The sequence below is a fragment of the Chenopodium quinoa genome, unplaced genomic scaffold, assembly GCF_001683475.1.
Source record: "Chenopodium quinoa cultivar QQ74 unplaced genomic scaffold, ASM168347v1, whole genome shotgun sequence".
Lineage (NCBI taxonomy): Eukaryota > Viridiplantae > Streptophyta > Magnoliopsida > Caryophyllales > Amaranthaceae > Chenopodium > Chenopodium quinoa.
The window spans coordinates 4,706,986-4,719,479 of NW_018745675.1; the positions used below are offsets into that span (position 1 = coordinate 4,706,986).

The 12,494-nt window shown below is 36.6% G+C and overlaps 1 long non-coding RNA gene across 2 annotated transcripts; it reads right to left on the bottom strand.

Annotated features, from left to right (window-relative positions):
- Positions 1-8,593: 8,593 nt before the first annotated feature.
- Positions 8,594-12,235, bottom strand: LOC110717244. 2 transcript variants are annotated; one of them, XR_002510696.1, is made up of 3 exons: positions 11,969-12,235; positions 9,858-9,914; positions 8,594-8,885 (listed from the first exon to the last, which is right to left on the bottom strand). It is a non-coding gene; the product is annotated as an uncharacterized LOC110717244 (long non-coding RNA). The 2 variants fall into 2 exon arrangements; XR_002510697.1 differs by lacking the exon at positions 9,858-9,914 and having other exon boundaries at positions 11,969-12,227.
- Between the last annotated feature and the right edge of the window lie 259 nt (positions 12,236-12,494).

A 12,494-nucleotide genomic window follows, 5' to 3' on the forward strand; every position in this document is an offset into this window, starting at 1 on the left:
CCAAGGGACGACCCACTTAATGGAGAAGTCACGAGCTTCAAAAATTCTACTCCAATCCTGGCGTCCCATCTTCAATGAAAATCATTTCTTTCTTCTCACAAGGCAATTAGGAGTGTACTTTTCGATGTTATCAAGAGGATTGATCAAATCTAAGTCTTTCCATTAGCCAAATCTGCAAGAATAGAAATAGATTATTATTATTACTTTACAAAGTTAAATATTTTTGGTTTCTGTAATTAAAAGTATTGAATTTCTACCTGTAATAATATTGGTGATCCTCGAATTGGTGCTTTAGAATCCTTTTTCAATTCATCTAAACTTAGCATTGTATCTCCAACAATTAAAGGCATTGGATTCCTCCCGGCATCAATTTGTTCCATAACAGATGCTAATATAGCTTGACCCATATGGATAGTACCACTAGTGAGCAAAAATTGGCTAAACATGTAGAAAAGAAAAGCTCTCCTCGTATATATGTGAAATGAATTAGACTTAGGTCTATTAAAGAAAAAAGACGCGAATTTTCTTAAATCAACTTCTTTTCCATGAATTATAGTTTTTCAATCGGTTTCCCTAAGATTATAATAACACTCAAAATCTTTATAGTAATATTCACACATTGTGGGGATTACTACAAGATCTAAAGAGGGAAAACCAAAAATAGCACCAAATTCTTTCGTGCGGGGGGCTGATTTCATCGTTTCCTAGCCTAAAACAGTGAGTGTTGGGGTCCCAATATTCTATGGCAGTATAAATAAAATATCTATTAAGATCTACCCCTTTAATTCCCAAAAGACCACTCATGTTGAGATAATCAAGTTCTTTCCTCTCACAAGTGGTCAAAGACCGACACCACTCACGGGTGATTTCACAGAAACTTCTAGACATGACCAACAAATTATGAAAACTAGAAGAATTTAGAAAGCTAATGACTCGAATTGTACAGAATATGGAAAAATCAGAGGCTTTTTATAAGCAAAATTGAAGCAAAAATCGAAGTGCATTCAGATTGGAATTTCCCAAATCTATCACGCCGCGGCAAAGTCAACGCGCCGCAACAAACCTGTCTCGCCGCGATAAAACCTAACGTCCGCGACAAAAACCGCATCCTGATAAAACCATTGATCTGATTTTGTACTTTGAATTTTTCCGAATTACATCCAATTTTTTCACTTTCCCACATATAATTCCCCTTTTCCTATGATGGCTCAACCTTTTGATTTAATCTTAATTGAATTGGGAATTTCTAAAGTTAATTTTAAACTTATTTTTGCCTCATTTTCTTTTTTTTTTCATTTTTTTTGGGGGAGAAAGTCGGATACCCTCCAATGATAATTAAAATGACATGAGTCTAACATACATATAATACAAGAAAAGTCCAAAGATAGTCCCAAGGAAATGATGCAGGGAACAACTATGGCAGTGGAGGACGCGGCTCTCAAGGAATACCCATCACATCGTAAAAATACAAAGACAGCGGGGTCAACACTTGACCGGAATCAGTACCGCTAGTCGTGGGGATCATGAGTGTAGGACCCCTCCACTGCGCACCCCCCATCAAGACCGTACTGCTGAAAACTAACACTATTAAAGGGAGTAAGCACAGGATGCTGCGACGACGAGTCAACCTCGTACGTCCCACCACTAAACTGAGATGACGGACTAGCCGCAAACGTGTCTGGGACCATGTGAGGTCGTACCACCAGAGTACCGTAACTAGGTGGAACCATATCCGTCGATGAAGAAATGTTACCATCATTAGTTGTCACCTAGCCAGGACCTCCCGCCTGCCTGGGATCCCTAACGAGGTACGCTGATGCCTTGCTCCCGCCTCTCTCGAGCCCTCTAGCCTCGAACGAGTACTTTGCCGAGGACTAGGTTGAAACAAAAATAAAGAGATTCAAGTCAGTTGTTAACAAAACAAAACAAATAAAAAAGAAAATGTATAACGACGTACTAGTGCAACATCCTCTATACATCGACATAACGTCCGGTGACTCCACCTCGCCAACTGGTAACGATAAGCGTCGAGGGCAGTTGTCATCAGCGTCACCACCTTGCGAGAGAACTGCAAAAAATCAGATAAGAAAACGAGATGATACATGCAACAAACAAAGGAAAAGGTGAGAACTCACCCATGTCTGAGAACGAGGGATGGACCACTCAACCAATTGCCACTCCTCCGGGGCTGGAGGGATCGGCTTCTCGATGGAGCCATGAACCCCATGATAGAAAATGGACATGCGTGGGGGCTCGAACTCCTCAAGCTCCTCAGACTCCAATAAAATAATCCAACAATTAAGAAATGTTGGGGGCTACAGAAAAGATGAAGTGGCTAGTAGAGATTTACAAACCTCCTCAAGGTAAGGTGGGCGAGCTAGTCGAGGGAGCAGCTCCTCCACAAAAGAAAGGTCCGAGTAGATGTGTCTCTGCCAATCCTCGTCTATGGCACCATCGATAGCATACACCCGGAGTCTCTCTTGACTCATCATCTGAGCTGGAGGATCCACGGGGACTAGAGGAACGGCTGAGGAATGTTGGATGGCCACTCTCTTGCCAAGGTACCATACCACCTCGTAGGAACCCTAGAAGAAATGCCTCTCAGTTGTGTACTGAAAGGCCAGCCTAAAATCGCCTTAGTCGGCCCATGGACGATATCGAACCTTAGGACGCTGCAACAAAAGCTATAAGTCAGCAACTCTTCAATGAAAACCAAAAAAAAACATAAGATAGGAGTATCCTTATATCAAGAATAACAGTAAAAGTGAGACCGGCATGGCGGTCATGCCAGCTAGTAGCTATCGGGAGCCCTCTATCCCAAGGCCTCACCGAAGCCAGCGAAAGGAAGTACTCGTAGAGCCAAACCTATGAGAAATCAAGAAATCTAAGAATCGGTAAACATCTAGACTGGGACTGAAAACCACAAGATCAGAGGAAGATATATCCTCTACGACCTTTCCGAAGGCCAAATACAACGATCTCTGTCCTGCAATCACGCCGACCACAGTCCCATTAGTAGAGAGAAAACGTAGCAAAGAGAAAACGATCTCTGTACGTTCCAACTCGCTGGAGGTCACGCAACGCAGAGAGAAAACGTAGCAAATCACGGCTTCCCCTGTCAGGAGAAAAGGTCCCTGACAAGAGAATAAGAATAAAAATGCGAACCCGCTGCTCCGGGGTTGTCGCATCATCATCAAAAGCCTTTGCCAGCAATCGAGTACGGATCGTTCTCTTTCTCAAGACCTTATCCTTAGCCTCAACAGCAGCCCTATGTGCAACAAGACCCAGCAACCCATAAGAGGGGAGTCAACCCACAGGACTCCCAAAGCGCTTTAACCACCTCATTGCCAATGATATGTTCGTGGTTTACATAAAGAATAGTGTCGTTGCCTGAACCGTGACAACGCACGTGCTCCTTAGCAAGGCGCGCTGGGAGATGTGGTTAACTGACTAAAAAGCTAGGGTGTGCTTATCCCACTGAGGGAGAGACCACATTTGACTAGTAGAAGCGTTGTCTCCATCCCCTACAGGCTCGTCCTCTCGGTGAGACGAACGGCAGCGCGAGCCAAATCCTCGACGTCGAGCCGTACTATTTATTGTTGACATAAAAACAGTAAGATAAAGGGTCTTATTATCTAAATTCGTCTAGCCCCATGATACAATGTTCGTCAAAACAGAGTACAAAAATTAAAAAACAGGGCATGATTTTGATTCGTACAACAACAAAAATTTTGAGCACCAAAACAATTTCTTTGAAGTTTATGACAAAATTTGCAACAAATTAAGTGCAAAGAGCAAGCAAAATCATGAAGAATAAGTCACATTGTACTCACAAACCTAGAGTGTTCAACAATGGCAAAATGTTCGTTTCTTCACCAAATCAAGCAATTCTAGTCTCAAAACGTTCACAAAATAATATACAAACAATTTCATCGCAAGAAATTCAACAAAAATTGAGCAAATAACATAAACATTTTCGGATTTTTTGGAAATTCGCAAGATAAATGCTTGAAATTCACCGAAAACAGGAAGAGTTTGAGCAAAAATTACATAGATCGGTGTAATATAGTAAAAATGCAACGATTTGAAATAAGTTTGAGTTAATTTGGTGAGAAATAGCCAAGAACGAGCAAGATGATGTTTTGAGGGCGACGAGCGAAAGCACGAACAACAGCGATGAAATGAAGAAGAAAAGGGTTTAAATTCGCAAAACGTGAATTTATCGGAGCGCAACAGATTTATCTCGACACGATAAGCCTGTCGCGGCGCGATAGACTTGTCACCGCGCGATAACCTTGATTTCGCCTGCGTTAACTTTTGGGGTCCCACAATTTGGCTTGATGACCAACATTTATCCATTTGAGCTCCTTGATACACAATTGAGTCTTTAATTTGATTACTAATCAGCACGATTACAATTTTGATTGATGATCGGCCTAATGATGTCCACCTCATTGATTAAGCACGCCTAAGCATTGGCTAAAGGCATTTAAGAGCGCCTAAGCATTGGCTAAGCATGCTCACCTATGCATTGGTTGAGTACATTTCTATACACCTAAGCATTAGTCGAGCACATTTCAATATACTAAGCATTGGTTGAGTCCGCCTAAGCATTGGTGGAGTACATTAGTGATTGAGCATACACTACAAAAAAAATGTCCATATAGAAACGAAATTCTAGCGACGGAATTCAATCCATTTCTAAATTAAAGACGGAATTAAAATATCCGTCTCTAAATTAATTTTAAAACGGAATTAAAAAATCCGTTTCTAAATTAGAGACGAAATAAAAAAAAAATTCTCTAAATTAGAAACGGATTTTTTTCCGTTGGTAAATTAGAAACAGATTTTTTTTCCCGTTGCTAAATTTAGAGATAGATTTTTTTTTTGTTGCTAAATTAAAGACGGATTTTTTTTTTTTCAGTTGCTGATATGAGCGACAGATTTTTAATTCTGTCTCTAAATTATTTTCAAAACGAATTATGTAAATTATTACTTTAGAGACGAATTATGTTAACTTAAATCCGTCTCTAAACTAGAAACGGATTTGAAAATCTGTCTCTAAACTAGTGACTGATTTGAAAATCCGTCTCTGAACTAGAGACTGATTTGAACATTCGTCTCTGAACTAGAGACGGATTTGAAAATCCATCTCTGAACTAGAGACGGATTTAAAAATCTTTCTCTAAACTAGAGACGAATTTTAAATTCAGTCTCTAATATTTCTTTCACTAATTATCAATTATGCGTGTAGAAATAAACAAATAATTTTTGGTATAATTGGTAAAAGTTTCACTATGTGATTTTGAGGTCGTGGGTTCGACTCCTACCTATTGCGATTCTTGAGATTGGGATTCAAGGAGCCTTACATGAAAAGCTGAGTCGGGTTGACCCGAGTGAGGTCAAACCGAATAGCATCTACTTTTAGACACAAAATAATTTTTTTTGCATTGCTATATTTAGAGACAGATTTTTTTTTTTCCGTTGCTAAACTTAGAGACGGATTTTTTTTTCCAACTGCTGATATGAGCAACAGATTTTTTTTTTTTTTCCGTTGCTAAGTTTAGAGTCGGGTTTTTTGCTAATACCAGCGATGGAAATAAAAATCCATTGCTAAGTTCAGCAACGGAAAACAAATACAATGTCACAAGTCTCATTTAGCGACAATAGTTTTGCCAACGGAGTAATTCCGTTTCAAAATCTGTTGCTACCTATATTTAGCGACAGAAAAGTACAATCTAGAAACGGATTTGATCTGTTGCTCAATGTCTATTTTTTTGTAGTGATAATCAGAAAGAATTCCTAAGATGGAAGATTTCTACGGAAATCAACTTGAAGCTCGGTAAAACCTTGATTAAGAGGTGAGGTTTTAACAGTAGATTTTCCAAAGATGGAGGAGATACCACTTCCAAGAGTGAAGGCGAGAAGAGTTGATGATGGCTAAGCACTGCGGTCTTCAACAACTTTCCCTAAGATTGAGAAGGTTGTAACCTAATTTGAGAAGATGGCTCGTGATGAGGTGGTCTTCGACAGATTTCTTAAGATTGTGGAAGTTGTCACCTGATTTGAGAAGATGGCTCGTGATGAGGTGGCTTCAATATCTCCCTAAGATTGCGGAGGTTGTGACCCGAATTCTTTGTAAGATGACTCGTGATGAGGTGGTCTTCGATAGCTACCTAGGATTGCGGACGTTGTCACCCGATTTTTTTTAAGATGACTCGTGATGAGGTGGTCTTCGATAGCTCCGTAAGATTGCGAAGGTTGTCACCCGATTTTCAATACGGCACGAGAGGTGGCGGTTTTTAACAGCGTTCTCTAAGATTGAGGAGGTTCTCACATGGTTGAAGAAGATGGCACGAGATATGGAAATCTTCGACAGCGTTCCCTAAGATTGTGGAGGTTGTCAATTCAAATTTGATCCGATGAGATGTCACCCAGAGGCATGTACCCGACGGTGCAAGATACACGTTTCTTAACTCCTTTATTTGTGGAACTAACGCTTTCTGCAGGTGTCCGTGTTAAAAAGAATGATTTAGGATTGCAGAACGTTCTAAATCATTCTCCGTCCCTATAGATCTACTTTGACTTTTGTTTTTGAAACTTACGCTTCTCCAAACTCAGTCAAAGTGGGGGCTTCTCTAGATACCTCATTGTGTCTCCCCAAAAACCAAACCTAGTAATGAGTACCTTTCACGTCTTTGATTATCGAGTTAGGTTAAGAGCTGAATAGTCTAATGAATTCCCTTTAGCCTTGACCATTTGTAACCTTTCCTTAAATGTTTTAAGCCAAAATCATTCATTTTGTGTCTTTGAAAATCATTCATTTCGTGTCCTCTTTATAAAACGTCCAAACTAGTATATTTTGGTCCATATTCCTGGTCCAATTATTGTGTAGGCTAATTGGGCTTGAAAAGAGTTTTCCAACGATATATTATAGGCCAAAATCCGACTTATAATAAAAAAACTATGGCCAAAATACTTAACCGAGCGCGAACCAAGCCTTACCTGCAACCCAATAACCATGTGGAGGGTCCATTAACCTTAACCTCATTCCTAAAGTGATATTTATTACAAGCTTCTAATATCCTCTAGAAGGTTGTTTTCGATCCTAAATCCCTTAGGATTTATTATTAGCTTCTAGAATCCTCTAGAAGGTTCTAATTTATCCTGTTTTTGAAAAGATAAAGGTATAAGAATTTTACATCGGATAAAACATCTGTTTTTCAATGATCCTAATTTCGGTCAAAATAGAATACTTACTGATATTTGATTAACCCAATCCGATTGGGAATAGATTTCCATACAGATTCAGTCTTTTAAAATCCAACGCTGAGCGATAGCGCCATCGCGCCGCGACAAGGCTGTCGGGTCGCGGTAAAGCTGTCGCGCCACGATGGAATTTGTTTTACTTTGGTTTAAATTCTGAATCTTTTCTAATCCTTTGACCCTCTTTTCCTTATAAATAGAGGTTATCTTCCCTCGTTTTTAATCACCAACAATCATCATCTAACCCTCTCTCTAAGCTAAAGCTTTTCTCTCTTTTCTTAGCCTTAGCCTAGAGACGTCCCAACACCTCTCAAACACACATCTTTTTATAGTTTTATTAATCAAACACCATACCTTCTTCACGAGCCTTGAATACTCCAAACGAAGCTAGAAGTTGCCTCCGACCTCGACGTGAAAGGTTAATAGTTCTGAGGGTTTGGTTCTAAATCTATATTTCAGTTCTTATTTGATTTACTTTATTTATTTGATTTAAACTTTCTTGAAGTTACTAACGTGTGTATTGTTTTAATAGAAAGATATACGAGGCATCTAAGTGAGTAGATCTACTATCCTTATTCCTCGATTTTGATATAGAAATCATATTAAGATATTATATTAATTCCTAGTGTCATGCTAGGATGTTGAATTTGATTCCTAGTATCATGTTTAGGGTGTTAATTAACATTTTTAATATCATGTTTCTTTCTAGTATCATGTTTAGGATAAAGCTTTGATTTTGATTATTTAGTGACATGCTATGGTTTGTTATTAATCCATTTAGTATCATGTCTAGGAACTTGTTAATCATGTTTTGATGGTATTATTATGATGATGATTGTTGTGTCAATTATACATTACTTGATTATTCATGATTTATTGTTATTGCTTGATCAAGCCCTTTCTTGTAAGTTTAAAGGGAAATTTGTACTTGAAATCATGCCTAATAATATAATTAATATAAAATAATTTAAATTCAACTGATCACCAATAATAGATTTATTTGTGAATTAATTATCAACCAACTACATTAAACAGGATTAGGGCTAGTTTAATGTATGTATGTTGATCGAAAAGCGCACATGAATATCATAAGAATTAAGAAGAGGCAGATTTAGTGCGGGTTCAATCTTCAATCTCTTTTATATTGGATTCGTAGCTTCATCCCCGAATATCCAGTCATGGTTCCAGATGTAATACCCTGAAAAATTTCCTTCTTATTGAAATACTCATTCTAGTCTAAATAAAACCCGTTTTAGAAAATAACCAAAATATTACCGCTACCGTGATAACGGCTAAGACTAATTTTCAAAGTCTCACAGCGAAAGTCTACAACATAAGAACCAACTTTTAGAGTAAAGTTTGAGTTCACAACCTCAAAACAATTGTAAAATAAAACATTCACAAGTTGGAACCAATTCAAACATGGCCCTTCTTAAAACTAATTAAAAATAAACACAATATTGTTAGTCCATAAACAATAACCAATCATTCAAAATATAAAAACTAAGAAACATAAGAAGCAACTCTCTGCACTCTATCCCATCATGCTTCAAGTACCTATTACTTCCTCTTTATTTAACCCTCTATTCACCATATAAAAGGGTCATAGTAGGGCCAATCTAAAAGAAAGCCAAACACAACACAAAAGTACGAATCAGCAAAGTTGAGTACATATGCACCACACTAACATGAATATCCTAGCATCAAAATAAAAATAATAATTAAAACATGCTCGTCATACATTCATAAGTCAACTTACCTTTGACTCATAAGCAATATTAATTATTAATAATAATTTTGGATTATGCATCGAACGGGTTTCCTTCCTTGAAAATAGCCTATTTAAATATTGAGCTTCCAATCAGGGAGCTACCCCAATTGGCACCTACTATGTCACCTTGTGACGGAATTCCAGCACATTAATAATAAAAAAAAGTACAGCGTCATGTACTCCTGTAGAAGCTATGGTTAAATATAAAACCCCATAACCCCCCCCCCATATGTTCATACTCAAGGTATATACGTTCCAAGAGTTTTGGTGCTTATCCTCTTACACTTTACGTGATTTACCAATTTAACATGTGATGACTGAAACCAATCAATCAAAAATAAACATAGCAACATTCAACACATACTTCCAATTCATTTTGAAATTAATTAGTGAGCACATACTATCTTGGTGCATAAGATGCACTACTAAACTTTCTTGACTCAAACTCAACTTACATGAGCGAGTAAATAAATAAATTAACTTCTTGACTCAACGCCAATAATAAATGGGTGAGAAATAAAGTCATGAATCATGATCAATAATTCTAACTTTAGCTCTTTAATTCATGTATAAGCCTTGCTTATTAAATACATGTCTTCCTAATACTTGAAAATAAAACAAACTTCCATGATTCATACTTATTCAACCTGTATCATACGTCAAATAACATATTCACATGCTTGCATAACAAATTCATGCTCAACCAACATAAATTCCAAGCATATAATCAACTACATGCTACTAACTCATCACTTAAATCATACTTTACAATCGTAGCACGATACTATACATACACAAATATTCTTGTGTACATACATACCTTAAAAAAAGCCTAAACTCGGCCACACTCGCTAGAAATCACCTAGCTCGAAGCTTCCTACAAATAAGAATACATAACTATAATTAATCTACTATTCTCACAAATTTCCAGCAACTACAATACACTTTAAACCTTACTAATCAACCTAATTTAATGACATAAAAGCCATAAAACATTTTATTTAAGTGGGTACTTCAAATCCTTTCAAAAAGACTTAATTTTTATGACTTAAATAAAATTTCAGCATACTTATATAATATATAAAACATCACTAATAGACTAGAAAATCATATTTTAATCATTAAAACCTTTTTCCCTTTGATGGGTAATCAAACCCTAACTCAATAATTTAAAAGTAGTGTGCATAAATAAATTCCAGCATTAATCTGAGGGTTTTTAACTCACTAAAAACATGTTTAAACCATTAATTAAACAACAACAACAATCTAGGATCAAACCCTAACCATAAACCATAAATTTTCAAATATTAGGGTTTGTAATATTTATACTCTCCTTTTAAAACAAAAACTCATAATTACAAAACTGTCATTACAAAATCCTATTCCCCCTTAACTTCTTCCTTTGGAGCCAACTTGTTGGGCTTTTAAGTGGCCTTAATTTTCCATCATGTTGATCCAATCATTCAAATAAAGATAAACCAATTCAAAACACTTTTATTGCCTCAATTAATGACTCATATTATTCTATACACACTTACAAAATATTTAAATACTGAATTTCTTTTAAAATGAAAATAATCTTTTTGATTTATAAAAAAAATTAATAAAATAAATAATTTATATATAAAAATATTATAAAAATACGGAGTATTTCACCGAACCACTATGTAGTTAGCGATCTTCGTGATCGTGAATTGGGTGTAAACTTCACACCCGTGAACGGTTTACAAGTTCCTTAAACTTGTTGGCGACTCTTTTATCTCTAGCTTCCTTCCCTTTGGACGCCACCATGCCTAAAAGCATGACCACAGTGGGCTCAAAGTTGATTTTGAAAAATTCCCTAAAGGACCACTGTGCAGTTAGTAATCTCATGGATTATGAATGAGGTGTAACCATCATGGATCAAATCGTTGTTACCTTTCGATTTGTCTCTTATTGTGGTTGCCTTTAATGATCCATAATGAAAAGTTTACAAGTTTCTTAAAAAACTTGTTGACGGGTCCCTACTTTTTGTCCTTATCGTTATATGTCAAATCCAACGTCCTGTGATTGTCAAGCATATTTTATGCTCCACGTAGGCGCACTTCGCGCGATGCCTACAATGGGACACTTACATGTGGTGATACTTGGGAGGACTATTTTTCAATAGTCCCTCTCACATGTAAGATCCCTTTTAACTTTGTCTCATATGATTATTCGGGCTAGAGTAATTCTTCACTCCCCTTCACATGGAGCTACTGGATCTTGACCTAGTGAACTTTAGCCATTTAGGATCCCATATCGTGAACTTGGCTCTGATATCTTGTTAAATACGGTTATGAGCCACACCCTCAAACCAAGAGAGAGAGTCCACTTCATAAGTCCAAAGGAGCTTCCATCCTAAATCCATATGGTAATAGGAGGAGTAGCCCCTTAGCCTTATAAAATAATCAACTCTCTCTTCTTCAACCAATGTGGAACACTTACATGTGGTGACACTTAGCAGGTCTATTCTTCAACATTAATTAAAGAACAAATCCACTTTGATTAAGACATTCCATACCCCTCCAATAAATCTGACCGCGATGGTGAAAAAATAAATAAATTGTGCTAAACCCACATTCAAATATTACAGATTCCAAAAGAAAATAAATTATGCTAACAATCGACAGATGGAAAAATCAACTTCCCACCAAATTAAAAATATATAGAGAAAACTAGTACTGATTTAGAGTGATTATACAACAAATCTCTTTGCCAAAAAAAAAAAAAAAAAAAAAATCTCACACTAAACTAGAAATTATAACAAGAAATTAGAATTTCGACCAACAAAGAATCAATAAATTAAACAAAAATTGTGTCAATTAAATCAGTTCAAACTCAATAAATTAAGAGATTAAACTACAATTATTATTATTATCGATGATTGATAAGAGAGAGTGAGAGGAGTACCACTACGTAGAATTTTGATGGTGGAAGAGAGAGAAAATGAATTCTTAAAGAACAACGCAGCCGCCGATCTGTAGGAATTAGATGAGATGGTGGGATGTGGGAGAGTATAGTTGACCGAGGATTTAGAAATTTTTAAGGTATGAAATTTTTTAGTTCAGTAGGCTTTGTAATTGAGAGGTGTGGGCCACATTTTAATTTTCAATATAGTGATATTTTTAAGAGTCGAAAATTGATTGTCTTAAACAAGCGTCAATATGTGTAATTAATATTTTGGCGCATAAAAATAAATAGCTACCTATTTCAAAAGCATCATAGCAATTGCGTCACAATTTGCTACATTTCCTTGTAGTAATCACAATACAACATGTGCCTGGTGTAACCTATTAAACAAGTTGCCGGTTTTTTGTTCTATTTTGAGCATTTTTTGTTCTATTTTGAGCAGATTCAGATCAAAAGTCATTTTATTTTGGAACAATTGAAGGATCATTTTTTTTGGAAGACCTGTTAAAGAGTGTTTGATTTGTGA